At 37.8% G+C, this 22,239-nt stretch overlaps 1 protein-coding gene across 20 annotated transcripts in view; it reads left to right on the top strand.

The window, feature by feature from the left end:
* Positions 1–22,239, top strand: part of LOC129722531 (CUGBP Elav-like family member 4) — an 868,765-nt gene that overhangs the window by 693,965 nt on the left and 152,561 nt on the right. For 2 of the 20 annotated variants that reach the window (XM_055676035.1, XM_055676036.1), the window contains one exon: positions 12,762–13,472. The exons of the other annotated variants lie outside the window; for them this stretch is intronic. The gene's annotated coding sequence lies outside the window, so the exon portion shown is untranslated. The remainder of the gene's footprint in view (positions 1–12,761; positions 13,473–22,239) is intronic. 20 annotated transcript variants of the gene reach the window in all.

The raw sequence follows: 22,239 nt of genomic DNA on the forward strand, positions 1-22,239 counted from the left end.
ATCCAATCCGTCGTTTCATCGATATATGAGTTCATCTCCACACGCGACTCACTGTTATTCGAAAGCAAAGGTTCAAGTAAACCTGCCGTGTTACCCCTCTAGCTATCAACTTTCGGAAACATACGCAATAGGTTACCGATATTAGCATGTACCTACCTATTTGCTCGTTCGAGTGTGCGCTGAAGCGTGTCCATAAAAAGATTATTTATGTGTGCGAAAAAGACGAACTTTTTCCGAACTTCACCACACCTTGCTTTTCCTAACTGACTAGCCACAAAATGCAAGCGATCTCCCGTGGATAGGAATTTCGGGAAGTTCAGCACAATTTAACGCCCGACAGATGTTGCTCATACGGCGCAATGTGTAGGAGATTGATTGAATATAAAGAACAACGAGACGCAAACAGCGAAGGAAACTTTTACTTGAAGGCAGCGGCAGTTTCCGTCAAAAGAGTCGATTAACGTTAAATCGATTGCAAGGCCTGTTATGCTCTCACTTTGCTGAGTTAGTGGAAATGAACGAGAAAGAAAATAACAGCGGAACGATGATTGAGTGGAGTTTATTTGCCTGTTGGCGGAAAATGTTCAATCGCTATTGGATTTGCTTCAATGGAACAATCTATCCCTTAGCATTAGTCTACACCATGTTGCTAACGAAGCTGATGACAGCATTATCAAAACCAAAATTTTACCAACGTCAAATTTTGCGATGCATATCGGTATTTTCGATTTCTCTAGAGGTATTTTATGTTTTTGGCAATATGCTTGATCGAAAAGCAGAGCTTAAGAATATTGTAGTTAAACAACTGCGAGCCATGGTGCGGAAAAAAAACATAATAGGCAACCTTAATTCCTAAAGTAGGAGGTTACCACAGCATTATCGCAAATCCTGATCGTTAGTCCTAAATAAATATTAATTCTCCTAATGGCTTCATCGGCGAACAAGTTCGTACCGAATCAACAAAGGGAATCCTCCGTGCGGCTTGCCCACTTCCATAGCAGACAGTTTTATTGCCAAACCTCAACATTAAAACCGCAATTTTCATTCTTGCAAAACTCTTTTACACTCCATTTTTGTCCTGCTACCTTGCTTTTCCACTCAGCTTTTTATGTGGTTACCATTCTTCACTCGCAGAAATAAAAAAAAATAGAAAGGGAAAACCAATGCTTTCCACCGAAAGCGGGAATAATTAAAATGCAGAAGTAAACAATTTCAATCTAGTACACATCTCACTTGGCTTTCCCTCAATCTATCCCATTCACCTGCCATAATGGAAAGGTAGCAATTTCAGACTTTGCGGGAAGCAGAAAATCATCATGTAGAAATTTTCAGGACAATTTCGGAACTGAACTTTTTTCAGCCCTTTACATTTACTGGGCACATGATACGAGAGAATAAATAAAAGGACTCAGATTTGTATTTTAGCCATTAATTTCCTTATCTTTAGTGAGTAGGTATATATCAAGTCGCTTCCACCCAATGGCGAGAGATTTTCCATCCACTATAGCTTTAATTTTTTTCGGCAGCGTGCTTGGAAAACTGATAATTCAGCATCCCCAACCCCAGCTTCACCTTTTTTATACCGGAAAATGATATGGGACGGCTTTATCATAAATAGTTTAATTTGAAAACAAAGCGACCTAACTGGGATTTATCAATGAGAACTGCTGAAATCCCACAAGAGCTTACGTGTAAAAAATCCGGCGTTTCCTCGTGCACTGGAGTGTAGGCTGAGTTTGGTAACGACGGGCAATGACATGGTAGTGAAAAGCAAAATTCTGTCTGGCAAGAACGACTGCGTAAGTCTTGGCTGTCAGTGGCAAATACCATTCCATACACGGTGGCCAACTGAAGTATCTACTGTTTGCATTTCCGCATGAAAAATCATCTCACCGGTGAGTGTGTTTACAGTGCTGTCGAAACTGTATGTTAGTTCTTTTACGCGATGCTGAGCAGTACACACTGGCAGAAGAGAGGGAAAGGGAAACGTTGTTTTTCTTTCAATCCACTTTGCTGGAATTTTTATTCCAGTAACGGTAACGGTCCTCACTGTCATTAAAGTGAATACTGTGGTGTGGATGAGCGAGCATATTTTTTTCTCAGCTGACTCGCTTCGAATTATGTGGTTTTGTCTGCCAGGGGGCGAACAAATGCCAGCGTTACGGCAAAGTGTTCTGATTGAAAATAAATATAATGTTACTGCTATATTTGGATTCATTAAAACTCAAAGGCTTACTAACAAACCAGCATAAATACTGATACAAGTGCCACTCTCAGTTGTAGGTGCAACAAATTTACCCATTAGCGATCTTTATCTGCCCAGACCACCATCACGACCATTCACCAAAATACCACCAAATGTCCCTCACCTTCCGCCACTGCACGGGAAACGTAGACCGGCTGTGCACTCCAAGCAATCTAACTTATCTCTTCCATTAAAGCGCCTCCGTCCGGTGGCCTTTCCTGAAGTTTATTACCGAAAGATACACAACCATAAATAATACAATTTATTTTATTCTCAAGATTTATTCTAAAGAATAAATCATCCTCCACCCGTAAGCCACGAATCCTACGGGTTTTCTGGTGCCGGATTGCATCAAGTCCGGATTGGAGACTGTACAGCACCCGTCCGTACAGTATCAGCTTGTTGACTTCGTCGGAAGTTCGAAAGGCTGCCACAGTAGACCAGAAGGTGGCAATTTTCGTGCCCTGGAGCAGGCAAGCAGCCAGCGACTGGCACCGCAACTAATGAGAACAGAACCACTTAGCCCCAAACCAGGGCTATACTGCGACTAAGGATGTGCGCGTGGGATTTTGAAAGGAGGTGCAGAATAGCCAAATATATGCGGTGGCTCATCGTTTCCATCGTCATCAATTCTGGGTGATACGGGAGAGAGAAGGGGAGTAAAGAAATGGGTTAAACAAGCTATCTTCGGTATTAAAATTTGGCGTGTCGCGAATGATAAATTCTCTCTTTAATGATAACACGGCCCCAAGGGTGGGTGTTTCAATTTGTTGGTGCCTTAATGATAGAAATGAATTCAAATATAAAATAATTATACTTTTTGGGCGCATGGCAGAGCGGTAAATTCAACCAATGGTTTTTCGGTACTTGGTGTGAAGATAGTGAGGAGCCTTTATTAAGTTATATGCTAATGCAGGATCGAATAGATTCACCTGTATGATAAATTACCATCAAATAATTGACTGTCTCAAACTGGTCTTTGTGTCGACTAAAAGTACTTTTATGTCCTGCTGAAAAAAACTTGAAATAAAAATTATCCCGCTAGTGCCCAAATTATTTTCAGACGAACTTCGAAAGAATCACTGTGAAGCTTCATAAACATTTTTTAAATTCTTATTGAAGCTTTTTAGAGGTTCAATTGAAGACCGTCTAGAGGCGGCACTGGGTACTAGAGGGTTATTTAAATTACCCCTCAAAAACGTACATGATATCTTAGAAGAAATAAAATTTCCTAAAATAACGCAGTTTTCTTAAAAACAGTTTTTTGCGAAAAAAATACCGGAGATGTACAAATCTGAAATAGAGTTAAGTAAATACCAAAGAGAATGTTAAGCGAACACATTGTACGCAGATATTTGATAGCTGACTCCAAGTGTGTTGAGCTCTTGCTGCGAATCGTTTCTGTATTGCATAGAAATTTAATTTCAAGGTTGAAAGCGTTTAATGACCAAAGGAAATTTTAGACACCGAAGTACATAAGCAAACCACGGAGCAAAGGTACATGTGAATCGTTTACCATTTCAAATTTAAAATTCAGAAACGAATTAAATTAAGACTTGTTCAATTTATTTTCGAATTCCATTACACAACATTCATTGCCTTCGTATGTATGGAACCACTTCTGCGATAGTATGAATAAAATTTCGATAAAAGCCAAACTGTTAATTTATGTCACGCTATTCATCTTACAATGTCTGATACAAAGAATTTATCCTAAGAAATTTCGAAAATAATGTATGAGTATAACAACGTGTAACCATTATATGAATAGTGGCCCTGTTATCATACACCATTTTGAAAAACAACCCTGGACAAACACAGAGGTTTCGCACAGATTTTCTAGGATTCCTAACATTGGGATCGTGGGCCGTCCTCGATAAGGAATCTTGAAAAAAGAATCCACAAGAATGAGATTCGTGTTGAGAGAATTTTTCACTTCGACCTCACAAATTCTTGTAACTTACATCCTATTGCGATAGTTCCATATCCCTGGAAACTAAGGAATTTTATATGTATTGAAACAAATTCTTACAATTATTGGTTCAAACTTCTTACATTACTTCCAAAAGCCATTTGTCTGGTTTTGGAAATTCTGGTGATATGCCCATGAAATGCTCCTTCCAGAACAGATTAAAGATAACAGATAACAGAGCCATAGTGGCTTCTAGTAGTTAGAAAAACAAATAAGGTTAAATGCACTATGGGTATTTTCGGGTCCAAGAACGAAGGAAATTGACTCCACACGCAATTTTGGATTGAAAAAGGTCGACTTACGGATTCTTGAAAACAACTTAGTTTGGCCGAATATCACCTAATATGAGTATTCCCAGAATCTGGATGACCGGGAAACGACTCCAAATGCCATGCTGGATTCCAAAATGGTGACTTCGGTTTCTAGCAAATAAGTGGTATGGCCGAATGGCACTAAATACGATATTTTCGGAATGGGAATGATGCCCAGAGACCAGAAAATGGCTCCAGATGCAATTTCGGATTGAAAAATTGCGACTTTCTGGAAAACATACCATACTAGACCGAAAACCATTCAGTATTGGTATTTCTGGAGTCTGGATGATTTTTGGAGATCGGAAATTAACTTTAGACGCCATTTTAAAATTGAATATAGCGACTTATGGTTCCCGGAAAACCATCTAAGTTAAATAAATTCCACCTCACATGAGTACTTTCGAAATCGGGATGAGACCTGAAAACGACTCCAGCGAACCAGAAGTCATCATCATGGAATTTGAAAATGTTGTCTGATGTCAATTTCTGGTCTCGATGCATCATTTCGATTCCAAAAGTAATAGTAATGGGTGGTACTCGACTATTTCAGGTTGTTTTTCAGTATCCCGGAAGTCGTCATTTTGGAATCCAAAATGGCATCTGGAGTCGTTTTCCGGTCGCCATTTTTCAATCCAGAATACCGCCTGCGGTCGTTTTCCGGTATCTGGGCGTAATTTCGGCATTTGGATGGCATTTGACTTTGTTTCATTGTTTTATGGCCACTAGAAGCCCCAGCGGAATCTGTTCCGGAAAAAGCATTTCGAGGGCGTATCAACGTAATACCCAAATAATGGCCTTTGGGAGTTATTTTATAAACTCTGAAATAATAATTGTAAGATTATGCTTATATACTCATAAAACTCCTCAGCATGCTTTCCAGATCTACGGATTTATCCGTAGATCTACGGATTGTTCGACTTCTACGGATGTACAAATATATGGGAAATACGAAATCTGTAGAAATCTATAAAAATCCATAGAATCTCCGGATTTTCACGAAATAGTAGATTTTCGGGAGAGAGAGAGAGAGAAATCTTTCGGGGTACCACTGACTTGAAAAAATATAAGTTACTGAATCTTTTGGTAATAAAACTCTCTGAATCGGATGAAAATTGCAAAAGTCACAAGAATTTGAAAGTAAGATTAAAGTGAAAGGTTTCGTATCCGAAAAATTCTCATTACACGACTCTTATTCAAGAATCCTAGTTTCATAGACTAGGTAGTCTTGAAGTATCCTTTTTCAGGATTCCTTATCGAGGACACCCACGACTCCTATGCGAGAAGCTTTAGAGAATCTATGCGGAGTTAATGTGTTCGTCCGAACGTTTCCGATTCTTAGAATCATTTAAAGTGGAGGATTTCGAATTCGATGGATTTTCATTACACGATTCTCATTTAAGAATCCTGCTCTCATAGACAAGGCGGTCTTGTGGATTCTTTTTCCAGGACTTCTTATCGAGGACGGCCCACGATTCCAAGGCGAAATTTATGCGAAACTTACGTGTTCGTCAGGATATATACGATTTTTTTCTAACCGGGACGTCAGTCATGTCGAATAGTCTGCTCTTGCAAATGTTAATTGTTGAAAATTACAATTCAGTTCGCAAGTTCAAAGAAGTTCTGTTGGCATTCTAAGAAGTCGAAGCAACTTCGGGTTGATGCTTAGATGGATGCAAGGTCCATGTAGGGGAGGATTGTACAAAACGCACCAGTTAAGCTTTTGCGCGATTTACAGCGCTTCTAATCATTTTCAAGCGACATTGAACGTGTAGGATGATTGTAGGATCTCTATGATGCATGTTTATGACGAAGTTAATTCTAAAATACTCGATATCAATGTCTTTTTTGATAAAAAATTACCATTGCCACCAAACAAGCCCGTGACCAAAACGCACCACAACAAAGGCCAATATGCTCCAAAGTAGAAGGCTAATATGCCACTAGCAGAAATCAGCACGGGAAGTGAGAAGCACTTGATGATGATGATGATGATGATGGTCCCGCCACATACCCCTACAAAGGTTTGAGCTGGACGATTTATCTATAGATAATTAATGTAATCACAATTTCAATCAGTTATACAACAAAAAAAAACGAACTGATTCCATTGCCAGATATAAACTACTTCAAAAACTGTTTACTTGATTCACATCGGTAAAGACGTGAATTGCCACACAAAGCTAGCACAGGGTTTTCATGACCTTCAGTCAGACTAACCACTACTACCTTATGTATATTCTCTAAGCATTCAAATAACAATTCAAGGTTAAATTGTAGAAGAATCCATTTATATCTGACTTCCGCGCGCGAGGCTCAAACTTATGTAGTCACTTTCTATTATTTTTTTAAGCTACAACAACATAAAGGAAAAAAAATCCATCATCACCACCGCGACGAACACAGTAGTTTTGTCATTATATTTTAAAAAAAGATCCAATATAAAATATAAATAAAATTTTACAACACAATCATATCCGTTCGTAAAAAACTTCGTCAGTTACAGGCTTCAATTAAACAATCAATAAATAAATAGGTTTCAAAAATAAATATTTCATCCAAAATAAATCCGTTGTTTAAACTACGTCATATAAACTCTCGTCATTGTTAAAAGCTTTTAAATTTCGTTCTGTACAACAGAAACTTTCGCGTGTGAAATACATTGTCTCTTGAACTCCGCAAGTGTTGGTGCCCGTTTAACATGTCTTGGCATCGAATTGAAAAAATTTATACCTTTATAAAATAATGAATTCTGTGAAGCTCTGGTTAAAAAGAAAGGTGTTCTTATTTCATCCGCGTTTCTAGTGTTATATCTATAAAAATCTCTTCCTTTTTCAATTCGATCACACAAATATTGAGGTATATTGAGGAACACCATAGACAAATAAACAATTCGTTGCTTCACGGATAACCATTGCAAAGCGTCCAACATAAAAGCAGAGGAAGTTAATCTATCACAATTTAAAATCAAACGCATTATTCTATTCTGCAAACGCTGTAACCTCAATAATTGTGTGTTAGTGGCCAAATACAAAAAGGTAGGGCAAAAATCCAAATGGGGCGAGATGATTGACTTGTATAGCTGTATTTTACTACTAATTGTTAATTCGTTTTTCAAACGGCATAATATTCCATACTTCTTGGCAATTTTCTTGATGACATTGTCAATGTGAGCGTTAAACTTTAGGTTGTCATCAATAATCACGCCAAGATATTCAATCTCCCGAACGCGACCAATTGTCTCATCATCTATTATAACAGAGACATCGTCATTTACTTGAAGTCTTAGAAGTAAAATTAAAAGCAATTTTGATTTTGATCGTTTTTAGGTAAAAATTGACCAAATTTAGTGAAATAAATTGAAATATTCATAGTATTATAAATTCCATTAGTGTGAAGGTTAGGGGAATCACAGTTTTTGTATTATTTATAAGTCAGTTAAGCATATAAGCTTATATAAAATTCATGAATAATTACATGTTGGACAGAGCCATAGTCCATTGTACAGTTTTTTGGGTATTCAAGCCATTATGGCACACTTTTTTATATGCGAACTGTAGGAAAGCTTGGGTTTTATGAGAAAAACCAAGAAATTCGTCATAAAAAGCCATTTGTGTGAGTATTTTGGGGAATTGAAAGCGTGGGCCATCTTACCCAACTGGTGCGTCCTGTACGGTTCTCCCCTACAGTCGCAGTATTCAGCTTATTTTGCTGATATCAAACAGGCGTGTTTGGTACTGCCACCCGGCATAGGTTTTAATACTTTCAGAACAGGAAACCAAGTTACAGGATTAAATCAGAAAATATAACACTTTGATAAAGAGATAACTTTGCTGAAATCTATATTTCCTCAATTAGATCCACCGTATACTCAGAAACGCATATCATTTTGTCAAGCAGTATCTACTATTGCTCTGCCGACAAAAGCTATCGGATGTCAGGCATTGCTTTCCACAGATAAATCAGGGCGTAAAAGTGTCCAAAGGGACCACAACTGAGTCGAAACCTAATCCTAATTTACTTATATTGTAGAATATATTGCATTCTACTTGTGTTGATTGTTTGCAGAGACGCAAAAGGTTTGCTCCAACTAGGAGGCTTTTATCACCTATATAAAGATTTTTCGAGATAGAACCTGAAGATTCATACATTTGGATTTCTGAGATATCAATGAGAAGGAAGTCAGTTTAAAAGTATAAAGCGCCTCCATTGTTTTTGAACAAATGGGTTTATATGGTTATCGAAGAAAATCATTAATTACCGCAAGGTATTTGCGTTTTCTCCGTTAAGCTACTTTCGTTTTGTTTACGTACACCAGTATAAATTTCATTAAACTTGAATTGGAACTTAGAGTAAAAGAACCACTGTCTTTTTTGTCTATACGGTCATATAAGCCAACGTCTGGCGTAGTCTACTCGGTGACAAAAAAGTCCGGTCACACTTTTTTGGGGTCGCCTGTAGCCTACACGTTGCATCTCTCTGGTGCCATCTATATGTCAAATGAAAGGGTTAACTTTGCTGCCCAAAGTGGTTATCGCTGAATATGTGAAAGGGTACAAACCCGGACACATATTCAAACACCTAAAACCGCTCGGAATCAACCGGAAATTCGTGTACCGGATCATAAATCGGTACCTAGAGACCGGAGGCACCGAGGACAAGGCACGATCTGGACGGCAAAGGTCTGTGAGAACTTCAAGGCTGAAAAAGATTATACGAGACCGGATTCGCCAGAATCCCGCCCAATCTGCACGGAAGCTGGCCAGGAACCATAAAATGAACAGAGAATCAATCCGCCTGCTTCTGCGCAAGGATTTTAAACTTACACCGTACAAAAGACAGGTGGTTCATGGGGTTACCAAAGCTACAAAGAACAAGAGGTACCAACGGTCGCGGGAGTTGCTCGGTTGGCGCGCAGATGACGAGATTTTTTTTTTCGGACGAGAAGCTGTTCGATTTGGAGCAAACAGTCAATCGCCAGAATGATCGAGTTTGGAGTGTGAGCCTCTAGCAAGCTCCTGCGGACAAGCTGAACGTTTCCCGGTTCCAAAATAAGACGTCAGAGATGGTTTGGGGAGCCATTTGCAAGAGAGGTAAACTGCCTCTTATTTTTATCGATAAAGGGGTCAAAATCAACGCAGCGTACTACCTGGACACGGTTTTGAATAAAAATGTTCTGCCTCAAGCTGAACTATTGTTATAAGACGATTACTACTGCTTCCAGCAAGATGGCGCCCCATCTCACACCGCAAAGGTTGTTCAGGCGTGGCGTGAGGAAAACTTGACTGATTTCATTTCGAAGAATGAATGGCCTCCGTCGTCTCCGGATCTGAATCCACTGGATTATTTCGTGTGGAGATACATGATGTCGAAGCTGAACGACTATAAAATAACAAATTTGGAGCAATTCAAGCGAGTTTTCACGAAAATCTGGGACGAGATGCCGATGGAGAACGTGCGCGCCGCTTGCGACGACTTTCCGAGACGTCTGAAGCTGGTTCGATCAGAGAAAGGTGGTGTAATTCCGAGATATCGTCTGTGAAGTATCTTTATGAGTTACTGAATAAAGCTATGAAAGCCAGATTCAGATTTTCTTCTTATTCTTTGAAATATTGAGATTTTCCTGTGTGACCGGACTTTTCTGTCACCCTGTAGTTGCTTAATTCTGATGATTCTGAGGCAGGAGGTATTTTCTCACATCCATTTGATCATGGCGATACAATTAGTAAAGAATTTTTCATTCGCAGACGTTTAAATTAAGAAAGAAATAAAAAAAATTGCATTATTTATAGAAAATTTATAATAACCCAAATCAGAGCTCTGTCAAATTCCATCCAATTATCCAACGAAACCATTTATTTGTTCCGTTTGATTTTGAACCAAAAACATTGAACAAACGACACAAATTGCTTTACGGGACAATTTATTCGTAAATTGCTCCGCCACCACCTCTTCCAGTACTGAGACATGTTTTCATGTGTTCCATGTGTTTTGAACGAACGCACCTCCGCTTTGAACCCAAACAAGCTGACTTGACATTCTAGGCAACCGACTACTGACGCCGTTCTTATCCTATTATATTGAAATTGTAAGAAAACAAACTCCATATGGGGCAACCATGGCACCAGAGCGCTGTGACCAACCATATTTTGGCTTCACAGGATATGTTTGAGTATTATTTCAGAAGCTTACATTTCAGACAAACTTTGCCTCTCCTGATACGTACGGCAGGATCACAGGCAGAAATCTAACGTGATACCGAACATCGTCTTTGTTTTCTCGTTGACTTTTGGCTGACGACAAACTCCGGGGCTGCCAGATTCCTCACTCTGTGGTTAGCTTTAGCGACGATTCGTTCCCTTCTTCCACCAACAAATGAGTCTCCGTCATGTTGTGGTGGGAAGGGTGAGGTGACTGTCACTGAACGCTTTATCCAACGGCAAACTTGTTATCAGATATTTTTGAACAAAGCTGAAACAAAGCGTTAATGACTTTTCTTAGGCATGATGTTTCCTTGAAGGGTGGCCCGAGTGACTTTGGACGACGGCGACAACGACGATGGTAACGGGAAGCTGCAAACTTAAGACAACAGTTTCACTTGAAACCATTATTACGCATCATTATAAACGTTCGGTTATTAAGAGGAGGCTAAATGACTTGGTTTGGTGTCTTGTTGCTCAGCAGTTCTTCTTTGTGAGAGGGAGAGATTCTTTGTTGCTACACAGCACTTGGTTGTAAAGTAACGGATTATTGAATTTTCAACACTGCGGAAATTGCGCTCTGGTTTTCGTAGTTGAAAAGGAAATTGCTATTGGGATTTCGTTTGAATCCGATCTCGGAGAAAATCATTGCAAATTGACAGATTTCTTAGATTCGTGTTACGGTAACTGAAACCATTTTCATAAAGTTGTTCGCATGTGATTCTACCATTTCCATATGTTCATACCTTAACAAAATGATAAAACTGCTATTAGATTTACAAAAAAATGCGAAAATGTTGATGGTTCTTATGTGGAGTAAGCAGATTAATAAATTTGGAGAAAATGTTTTATATTTTTTGGAAGGATAACCCCGGATAGTAAGAGAATAGTATACGCATTCGCCCGCTCACCTTTTTGCCTTAATATTTAACCGTTAAGATTTATGCTTTCTTTATTCCGCTAAAAGCCTGCACCCCTTAGGCTAGGCTCGAGATTCGTAACATAACAGATGAAACACTGACAAAGGTAGGCGATCCTTGAAAACACAGCTGCCAGCCATGGTTGTGAAGCTTTTCTCAACAGAAACGGTTTGCATTTTGGAAAACAATTTGGTGAATAAATTTATTGTTCAAAAATTTGAACTACTTACAACGGTAGGGCCGATTAAATTTTTCTGCCCAGAAATACCAGAACACGTGTGCCAGGGTTTCGCCTCACGCACGCAGCGAGTTAAATTAAAGTGTACCGAATGGGCCGGAATTGGGGCGGAAATTTAGACTGACTTTATCTGGCGGAATAAATCAAATGCCTGTCAGCTCGATTTTTTTTGGGAGCGCACATGTTGGGGCAGGACTTCATTTCAGCTTAACTGCTTTTTTTTCTTCTTTGCTCGCGTTGATGGCAGAGCCATGTGTACACAATTTATGAAGCTCGCTCCTTGGCATTTGGGGGAAGCTGAAGTGTGCTTTAATAGGACGTTTAAGCTTATCAAATCGTATCGCACACCTCATGACTAGAGCCGTGACATGTTTTAATTTTAGGTGTTTTTTCAGCAGCCACGGCAAAGCATGTGGGATACGATTTTTATGTGATATGCGTTGAATAAATGAAACTACTACTAAGCGTAATTACCATAACATACAAAGAAGTTTTTGATGATCAGTATGCTAAACAGACTAACTAAAACCCATTCACAAGTGTATGCAACAGATTTTCTGGGGTAACAAATAATAAAGGCTCATCGCTAAAAGTTTTTACATTATTACGTAAAAGTTCGATTTAAAAACTAAAGAGTAAGATGAACATTTTCACTTTATGAACAATTTTCAACTCCTCAATTAATTTCTATATTAAAATATAACATTTTTTATGCCATCAATTCTAAGAAAAAATATGTCGTTAAAAGCAATTTCATTTAATTTTCTTATTTCCTACTTTCTTTTTCTTTCTTGGTCTGCTACTTGACGGTACAAACAATCAAAATACACATAATCGAAAAAATCCTCGTGGTAACCATATCCAAATCGTATCAGTATCTGCGATTGAGTCGATGTTTTCGGTATCGCCTTCAAAGCAAATTTTCGAACCACAACAACATCAACAACAGCAACAACTGCAATCGATCAGCAACACATCGATGGCGATTAATGAAGGTTGCATGTGCTAAAAGACATACAAAAAAAAACAAAGTTGAATTCGAAGTAATAAAAGTAACACAATTGTTGGACGCATTAGGGCTCAGTCGAATGTTATGAGAAAGTAATAAAACAATTTAGAAAAAAATATAAACTCACTAAACTAAAAACTATTACAACAGTGAAAGCCAGCAGAAACAGTAGAGCTTTAAAGCAAGTGTGATATCTAGGAAATAGGAAAAAGAATTTTTAGGGAAAATTAGCCTATCCAACAAAAAAGATTAAACACAAACACGAGGAAATTGTTTCCAAAAATATCGGATACCGTCAGCTACCAGAGTTAAAGCGGGACAGTTAGACTACGCGACAGACAAGAAAACTGCGGAATTAGACACTAGGAACCCAGGAATAGCCAATTCTTTTTTGACGAAACGTAAGCTTCATCTTGAGAACCATATATTTACACATAAAAACCCGAAACACAATCGCGAAACTATATCGTCGCGAGAAGCGAAAAGAGTGATTTTAAGGATCCGCCGTCAGCATCCAAGTATCCGGTCAACGGCGTCATTGGTTTCACCTAGTAGAGCGGAAGCGAAATCGTTAGAAGTAAGCACCCACATTTTCCACTTCACACACAACCTGAAGCGAAACGAACGCTGTGCGGAGACCGGAAAGGAGGCGCATGTGGTTTCTTTCCATCAACGGCTGGCAACAATGTGATACAGTTCCGGAGGGAAAGGGCCCAACGTTCGCCGAAAATTGAAAAGCCATAATTTATGGTCGTAAATTACCGAATCGGTGGCCAGGGAGAGTGATTTCTTTCTGAGGCCGCTAGCATCATGAACGGCGGTTAACTCTCCCACAGGGACGGTGGGCATTATTGTTATTTTTACCCTCCAACCAGTTGATAGGGTGACCAGATGATGACATTTTAATAGTTTAGCTAGTTAAAATTTTATTTTTATGCGGTTTAATGGCTAACAAACGCAGCATTATTCTACCCATAAATATACATGTGTATTGTCGGTCACTCTTAGCAAGAGCAAAGCTTTTGCTTTTTATTGAATAGTACTAAGACTCGTGACTGCAATATTGAGCGTTACAAATGTTAAGAGTGGCCATTATCCTCCAGCAACTGTATCACATTGTATCAGCCAAAAGAGTTGAAATAACCGCCCTCCCGTTCGTCTTGCGTCCAGAAAGGTCGCTCTCAATTCTTTGCATTCCTTATCGTAACCATAAAATGTTGTGCGTGATTCATATATTATCCTAGGGTGTTGTCTGTAATTATTCTAATAGTATTACAGTTCGTTGATTTTTAGTACATTTGGGTTTGTTTAGTTTTTGGTTTTTTTTTTTGTGTTTGTCGAGAATAACTTAACAGCTTTCATTTTCATGGATGTTTTACGAATTCGAATTTTATTCCCAGCACTAAAAGCAATGCAATCGTACTGCAAACCATTTATAGATAAATATTAACCCAATTTTAGTTACTTTATGATTTATGTTCGATCTCACGGAAAGATAACTGAGTTTCCTATGATTATAAATTATGTTATTGTTTTTCTTGCAACTCATCAAAGGGTGTCACTGTTCCCATCGTACAATTAGGCCACCGCCCGGAATGCGATCTCATCAAAATTTAACTCTAATCTATCAGACCTACAAGGCTTATTCTGGAAAACGAAGGGCACACCTCTGAGCGAGTTCCGAGTCCTAGCTGTTCGTCATTGTGTATGCGTGTCTATGTGACTGTTGTTCTATAAATAAATCCCCATTCCCTCGCATTACACAGCAAGATTGTATCTCTTCTCAGTTGAAGATGGACGAAACTTTCCCTTGTATCAAATTCTTTCCAGGCACGGATAAAGGCGAACTAGGTCATTCCGGGTTGAATATGAGTTAATCATCGATCCATGTCAACGCCATCCGTACGGACTCACCCATGCGCCGAAATTAATTATACTTCAAAGACATGCTGTACAACTCAGTCGGAAGATTAATCACCCAACAGGCATCACGCGATTCCTTTTGAATTAAAGACAGCTTATAGCCAGTGTCCTGCTAGCGGCCTTATCGAACAACTGTCAGATACTCAATAAATTTATATTCATTTTGTCGAACTAACAGACGGACGCGAAGTTTATCGTCTTAAAAAAATATTACCTTCAGCAAGCATACAAATAAAATTGTTTATTCATGAAAGGCTATACGAAGACGCAGTTTTGAGAGGCAAACAAAAAACTTAAAAAAAAAAAACTTATTTTCAAAGAGCACATTGAAAGTATACAAGCCAAGTGCATCAAATATACGAGATGTCTATATCCTCTCATTAAAAGGAATTCTAAACTTTTTTTAAATAACAAACTTTTGATTTACAAACAAATTTTTAGACCAGCAATGCTTTATGCTGTACCGATCTGGTCAAGTTGCTGTTCAACAAGGAAGAAAACGCTCCAAAGGATTCAGAATAAAATTCTGAAAATGATTTTGAAGCGTCCTCCTTGGTTTGGTACACTCGAATTACATAGACTTACTGGTGTTGAACCATTAGAAGCTATGTCAAATAAAATTATTAACAATTTTCGACAAAAATCGTTGCAAGCCTCAATTGCTACGATAAGCTCTCTTTATAGCCAATAAGTTAGCAATTCAGTTAGTTGTAAGCTTACTTCCCCTTTTCTGACAAGTAGGTTTAAATCCCTATGAATGATAAGTCCTAATTGCGAAAGCAAACAAATCCTAACAATTAAAATTACAAATTTCTAACAGTGTTGAGAATTATGTGAAGAAAAAAAAAATAACAGTGTTGAGAAGTCACCATTTGTCATTGGACACACATACTCATTATTTACTAATATTTATCATAAATACTTAAGCTACTAACAAATCCCCCCTTAAAAAAAAAAAAAAAAAAAAAAAAACTTTAAAATATGCGAAGTAGTTTTTGACAAGTTTATTAAAATACTAGATTTTGTTCTTTACGGGTGATTATGGGTGAACTGTAAGAGAATGTAAGAATTGTTCATTTTATAACGTATGCAAAATGTCAATGATTTTTTACAAACTCAGCCCTTCAGGCCTATTGTGCCGGGAAGCTGTGTACCGTGTCCCGTTACTCGCCTTATGTGGGATTTTTTATTAGCGAACAGCTGTCTTTTTTGCTATTACACTGTGCCACATTCAAAAATATATTCATTTTAGCTGATTCCCTGTGTCTCATCGGAACGGATGCTCTCTTATTAAATTTATATGTAAATTAATATGTGTACTCAAATCTCTTTCATGAGTCTGTGCCAAAGTGTAGCACCTTAACCAAACACATAACAGACGGGAAACATGCACTGCTGAGAGGGAGGTAATTGAAAAAGAACAATTTACCAAATGGTATGAGTTTGTTTTCCCTAAATCAGCGAAAGAATGAAAGCAAATTAACTCTTGCTCTGCTCAATTTTTACGAGCGTTCTACCACTGGCCACTTTAAAAACAACCGAATCGGTTTGTTTACCCTAAAAACGTATGTAATTAGAAGATGTTATGTTTACTCAGATGAATTTGTGTTCACCACAAAATGTCGAGTAACGCCGAATTAAAATGAAGTTCATAATATTTTAGTGCAACTCACAGTACACGAATTTTGAAAATATACTTATATGATAACTGATAAAAAGAGTAGATTTATAGTTAGCGATTAGCAGTTAGTGAATATGTTCCTAACAATGTTTAGCGATTAACGTTTATCGATTAGCGACGCTGCATTTTCCACTGAAAAAAACAGCAATTTAAATTCAACGAGGCAATTTTATGCATCCTGTGCAGATTAACTTTAATTTACTAAACTTTGTTGCTAGTCTACTACATGCCTATGATACAAGTGAAAAAAAAAACGGCAGGAGAATAAAGATATCAACCAAAAAACTTGCGGTCTAATAATCAATATTTCTTTTGAGCCACCATTTCTGACCTAATCAACCTAATCTCTACACAGTTTCTTTATACCTACGAATACAGCTGATAATGCGACTAAATTGTCGTAGAATCGACGAATTTCTGTGTTGAAGAAAACCCCATCCAAGCAGGGCTGATATTTTCCAGCGCTTTTGCATGAAAAGGAAAGATAGCAACCATAAACGTTAGTGCTTCTTTCTACCACCACAAAGAAATATTTCGCTTTCAGGCAGTATTCATTCTGTCTTTCTTTGTTTTATCATTATTCGTACAAAAAATCAGAACCATGCTATAAACGTCAAATCCGATACAACAGCCGCGTTACCTACTTTTATAGCGGTATTACTGACAACAGTGACACAGTAAAACAAGACAAAAAGTGAAAGTAAGAACAATTATTATTGATATAGTTTCGGTTATACCATTTACACGGTAATACATCTTAATGATGGAATGTAAGTACTGCACTGTTTATTCAAGTGATTTAGTAAATAACTAACGCCATACTGCATTAGAATTTTGGGTACTGTCAATCGTAACGAAAACGGTTTTGTTTGATTTTGTCATTTGAAATTTTTTTAAAATTTATTACTCTGAGTTTTATTGTGTGAACTTATATTGTAAGTTCGGTTTGTGTACTGTACAGTGGCATTACGCGACAAGTGATGGATGGGAAAAAACTGTCCCGAAAAAACTTTAGCTTTTCATTTTAACAACGACAACAAACGTCAATTTAATAATGTCATTTTCGCTTTAAGCGCGGTATGCAGTTAAAAAGAAATTTCTTTTCCTATCTTAAGCGCGGTATGCAGTTGAAAAGAAATTTCTCTTCTATCTCAGTCTTATGTAAAATTTAGGCACTGAATCAGACAAGGCAATTTCTTATTTTTTCACTTTCCGGACTACTTGCCAGTGAACACTATGGTGTACTTCTGCGTATTCTCTGTAGAATGATTCACCCCTCTTGTTTCTATCAGATGTGGGGTGAGCTGGAAGTGTGTCTCTCTGTAAGTTGACTGTAGGTCTGTAAGTTGACACTTTGGAGTGGAGAAAGAAGCAGTGTGGTGAAAGCATTGCTACACGCAGGCACATACTGAAAAGGAAGTGCGCGGTAAATTTTTTCTCCGCTCTTTCCACATACTGAGGAGAATGACAAGCATGGTTTGCTCATCTGATATTCCTTCAGTCCCAAGATATTAAAGCTTAAAAAGCGAAAATCAAGTGGATCCGCGTTAACTGACAACAGATAACTTTACCACAGACTAACAGACGTAACACTGGAACCTAGCTTCATTGCCACAAAAAAATGATCATTTCAAATTTTCAATCAAATAACAGTCATCGCGCGATAACACCGTCTGGGCGCTGTCATGCAATCTCATACATTTTTGTTGTTCCCAATTTGACACATGCATGTACACTAGCGCTAATGTCGACATACAAGACGCACGGCAGCAGATGGTGCTAGTGTTGCTGTCGTAAAGTACTACACCCAACGCAAACGGGGAACATTTTATTACTTTAGGGCAATTTTTTATTACTTATTGTGTCTTATGACTGCGCATTATACACAAATAGTAACAAACAAAAAGTATTAAAAATTATGACGGCCACACGCTTGTATGTGTTTCTGGAGGAGAACATACAGCCAAGCACCCACCGCAATGCATGTGTTAGCAAGACTTCACTCGCTGCATTTGTATTGATGCAACGATCAGATTCATTTTTGCTTCCCTTCATCCACACATAATGGGAATCTCACCCGTCAACCTCAAATGTCTAATTAGAAACACTTTCGTTTCGTCCCCCAGTGCTTACATGAAATGGAAATATGTAATACTGTCTGACCAGAGTTGCCGAAGTTGCGAATATTGTCTGGATAGGCACGAGTATTGTATTTTCAAACAGGTGCAAATGAGTTTCCATGAACCAATGAGTATGTGTTTTAGATATCTTGCAGGAAAGCGAATGCTTTTGTTTTTCTCTAACGCAGTTTACAGATCGTGATGTCATTTAAAGACGCAATTCAAGTCTTTGAAATCATCAACGTTTGCATACTCTATGACGGGGAAAATGCTGCTTGGCAGCTCTTGTCATATTTTTTCTCTACTCCGTATGCGAACTATACACGCACACCGGATGAATTGGAGATCGAAGAAACTTGTAACATGTGCAACATATGCGACGGTGTGTGATTTTTTTTGCTTGAGATGGAAAGTAAGCAGTTTTCGACAGAAAAAATCTTGCATGTGGTTGAAACGACCATTATTAGATAGTCGTACTCCCGTAACACATGCTAAATTTATGTCAGTATGTGTTGTTACTTGACTGGGGAAGAATTTTATTGCCTTTAAAGTAATAGGTTTGTTACCCAAAAGGCAATTTTGCGCTATTGCTTCTAAAGTAATAAGGAAAAGTTTTGCGTGTAGTATCATCCAAATGATGATTTTATTGAAAAATTGTTCGAAGTGTCATGTCTGTTAGTATGTGACTTCACTGTGAAGCATTCTTTGCTGTCAAAATTTCGGTTGGTAGAAATGGTGGAAAAGGGGGTCATTTTCTTTAAAACTGCATACCAAGCTTTAATCCAATATAAAATTTAGGCACTGAATCAGACAGTGAAATTTCTTCTTTTGAACGGTACGCAACTGAAAAGATATCATAAACAGAAAGCGATTTGTTTAGGTGCGGAATAATGATCAGTGGCATTATTCAGGTGCAGATAGATTCAGGTAGTTGATTGTTCGCTCATCTGATCGTCCCTCAGTCCCAAGATGTTTCGTCTTGCAAGAGAAAAAAGTGACAACCTAATGGAACCGCGCTCATTGACAACAGATAACCTTAACGTGAAGTATTCTCAGCTGTCAGAATTCCGTTCGATAAAAAAGGCGAAATTCCTTGACGCCCTTCTCTTTTCTACTGCATACCAAGCTTTACCAAAGAAAGTGTGAAGATCATTTGGTTGGATTTTCGGAAAATTTTGTTGCGGGACTGTGAATGATGACACAATTCAAAAAAGACTTCGAAGGCTTTTCGCACCTGAGCTAATTTTCGTATGCAATTGTCAAATCATGTTTGATGACAAAAGCGAAAATATTTCCTTCCTTCTTTCTCGCAAGCAAAAAACAGACAAATATCAGAAGAATCGCCAACACCAATTATTTCATCGCAGTAAATTTGAAAATGTGCTGCGTTACATTAAAAAAATATGGGTGTGATTTCCGAAAAATTCCGGTAATGAAAATGATTTTCATCAGCGCTGCCGCAAACTGCTCTAAAAATGTTCGAAGGAATTGCACTGTGATATGAGAGCTCGAAATCGTGATTTTTTTTTCGTTTGCTTTCCAAATACTGGTTTTCTTTACACACTGACATCTGAAGAGTTTTTTAGTATATAAAAGCAGAGCAAACTTGGAGAGTCTTGTGCTTTAGAAAAATGATGTCCAAAGCAAAGTTGTAGATTATGTTGTCACAAAAAACTAAGACATTTTTCTTCTAACTTCTTGTTTCGAAGATGTAACGTTGCATATTAGATTATTCCTTGAAAAGAGATTATTCAAATATATAAAAAAAAATTAGTATTTCGTAGGTAACAATGTTTCACATATATTTATAAAGCACTCGAACACACACAACTTTGTAGAAGACTAAAAAGGAAAGCTTCGACATAGACCGAGTAATTGCACAAAATGTTAAAAAATGACTTTTTGAATTGCATACAATGAAGATTCTTGTAGGACAAATGTTTCAATCAATTTCGTAGAACGTTTATGATAATAATTCATCCTATGCAGGTTTCGTCTGATAATTTTTGCTTAACTGTGATCTAGGGATGTACGAAAATTGATTTTTTTTTACATTTATTGGTAATAATTCGGTCGGTGTAGAAGTTATCTTTATTATGTCTTCCGCGAATTTGGGTGTTTGGTGTACAAATACATAGAGTAGTTAGGAGTAAAGTGTCTCCGGCAAAGTTTTTTTTATGACAACACTTTGCACACTTTACAACTTTGCTGAAGACTTTATTTCTCTAAAGTGTACGACTGAACAATTATATTTAGCAGCGCCACTAGCGGCGGAGCTTCGGACTAAACTTATTGTCATTCTCTGCAAGGATGTAAATTATCACTCACGCTCGTTTTTTTCGCCGATATCTTAACCCTTTAGTGCTCAAGTTAATTTTCAGACGTACTTCGAAAAAATCAATATGAAACTTTATAAACATTTTTTAAGTATTGATTGAAGCTCTTTAAAGGTTCGACTGAAGACCGTCTAAAGGCGGCACTGAGCACTAGAGGGTTAATTAATAAGCACATTTTTGAACAACTTTGTATGACGAACTTGATGTAGTGACACAACCTTTCCGACACAGCAGATTTAAGAAAATTATCGGGATAATTTGCCAGAATGTGTTCAGCTCCGGTGTTTGAGTACATGCAACACTCTGTTCGACAATGTTGTAGTATTACTTGAGGACTTCAAGTTCGTCATACAAAGTACATCCTTGATTCTCTGAGCCTTTTTATAGGTCAAATATCTTCCATGTAATAGTATGTCAATAAACCAGTTTTAAGAGAGTAGATAGAAAAAGTTCACGATTTTTAGCTTTCGTACCACTGTGGGTTAAAATAAACTACTTCGTTTGAGATTTTTTTTTTTTTTTGATTATTGGTGAAGTTTGCCAAATCAGTTTTATTATCTTAAAATAAGTGCAACCAAAAAAAAAGTAAACAAATTGACATACCTGTGTTTGTGTTTCACCTTACAAGTTTAGAGTTTCTTACGTTATTGAACTGTTCGAAAGTATTATTCAGTATCAATTGATTGCCGCCATCAGTTTCCTTTTCAACAATAATCATAGAATCGATTTCATCAATTGGGTTTACCCATCATCAAACTTTCTAGCGTTCAAAGGAGAATGGTTGGTAATTTGCGTCGCCACAATTCTTTGGCTTACACAAGTGACTCCCATAAAACTCAAATTATGCTTGCCACAGAAACCACTATCGCCGCCGGTTTGAACCTCTTTTACTGTCTTATTTTTGCCGAAGACAAAAAAAGGCAGAAAAATCAAGTGAAACGTAAAAGCGAGAGCTCATTAATTTTATCTGTCGCCTCATTACCCCCGTAAGTCAAACAAACTTTGTGTCAGCATCTTCACGCTTGCGTTGCCCAGTATAACGGCCTAATTTTGGTACTGTCCACGGCTCCTAGTGGCTGGCGGGGCCAGAAACGGCTCCGTCGTTTCACGCAGAAGTTGATTTATCAAAATTAATCGTGAAAATTTAGAAATAAATGTCACTGCTGCTGACTTTTGCTCTGCACACACATCTAGCTTCTAGTTGTGAAAGACGTGAATTCCAAAATCGATTCTTCAACTCGTAATCATCACTCTCTTCCCAACTCTACTCTCTAGGCGATGATA

This window comes from Wyeomyia smithii, chromosome 2, assembly GCF_029784165.1.
Source record: "Wyeomyia smithii strain HCP4-BCI-WySm-NY-G18 chromosome 2, ASM2978416v1, whole genome shotgun sequence".
NCBI classification, from domain to species: Eukaryota; Metazoa; Arthropoda; class Insecta; order Diptera; family Culicidae; genus Wyeomyia; species Wyeomyia smithii.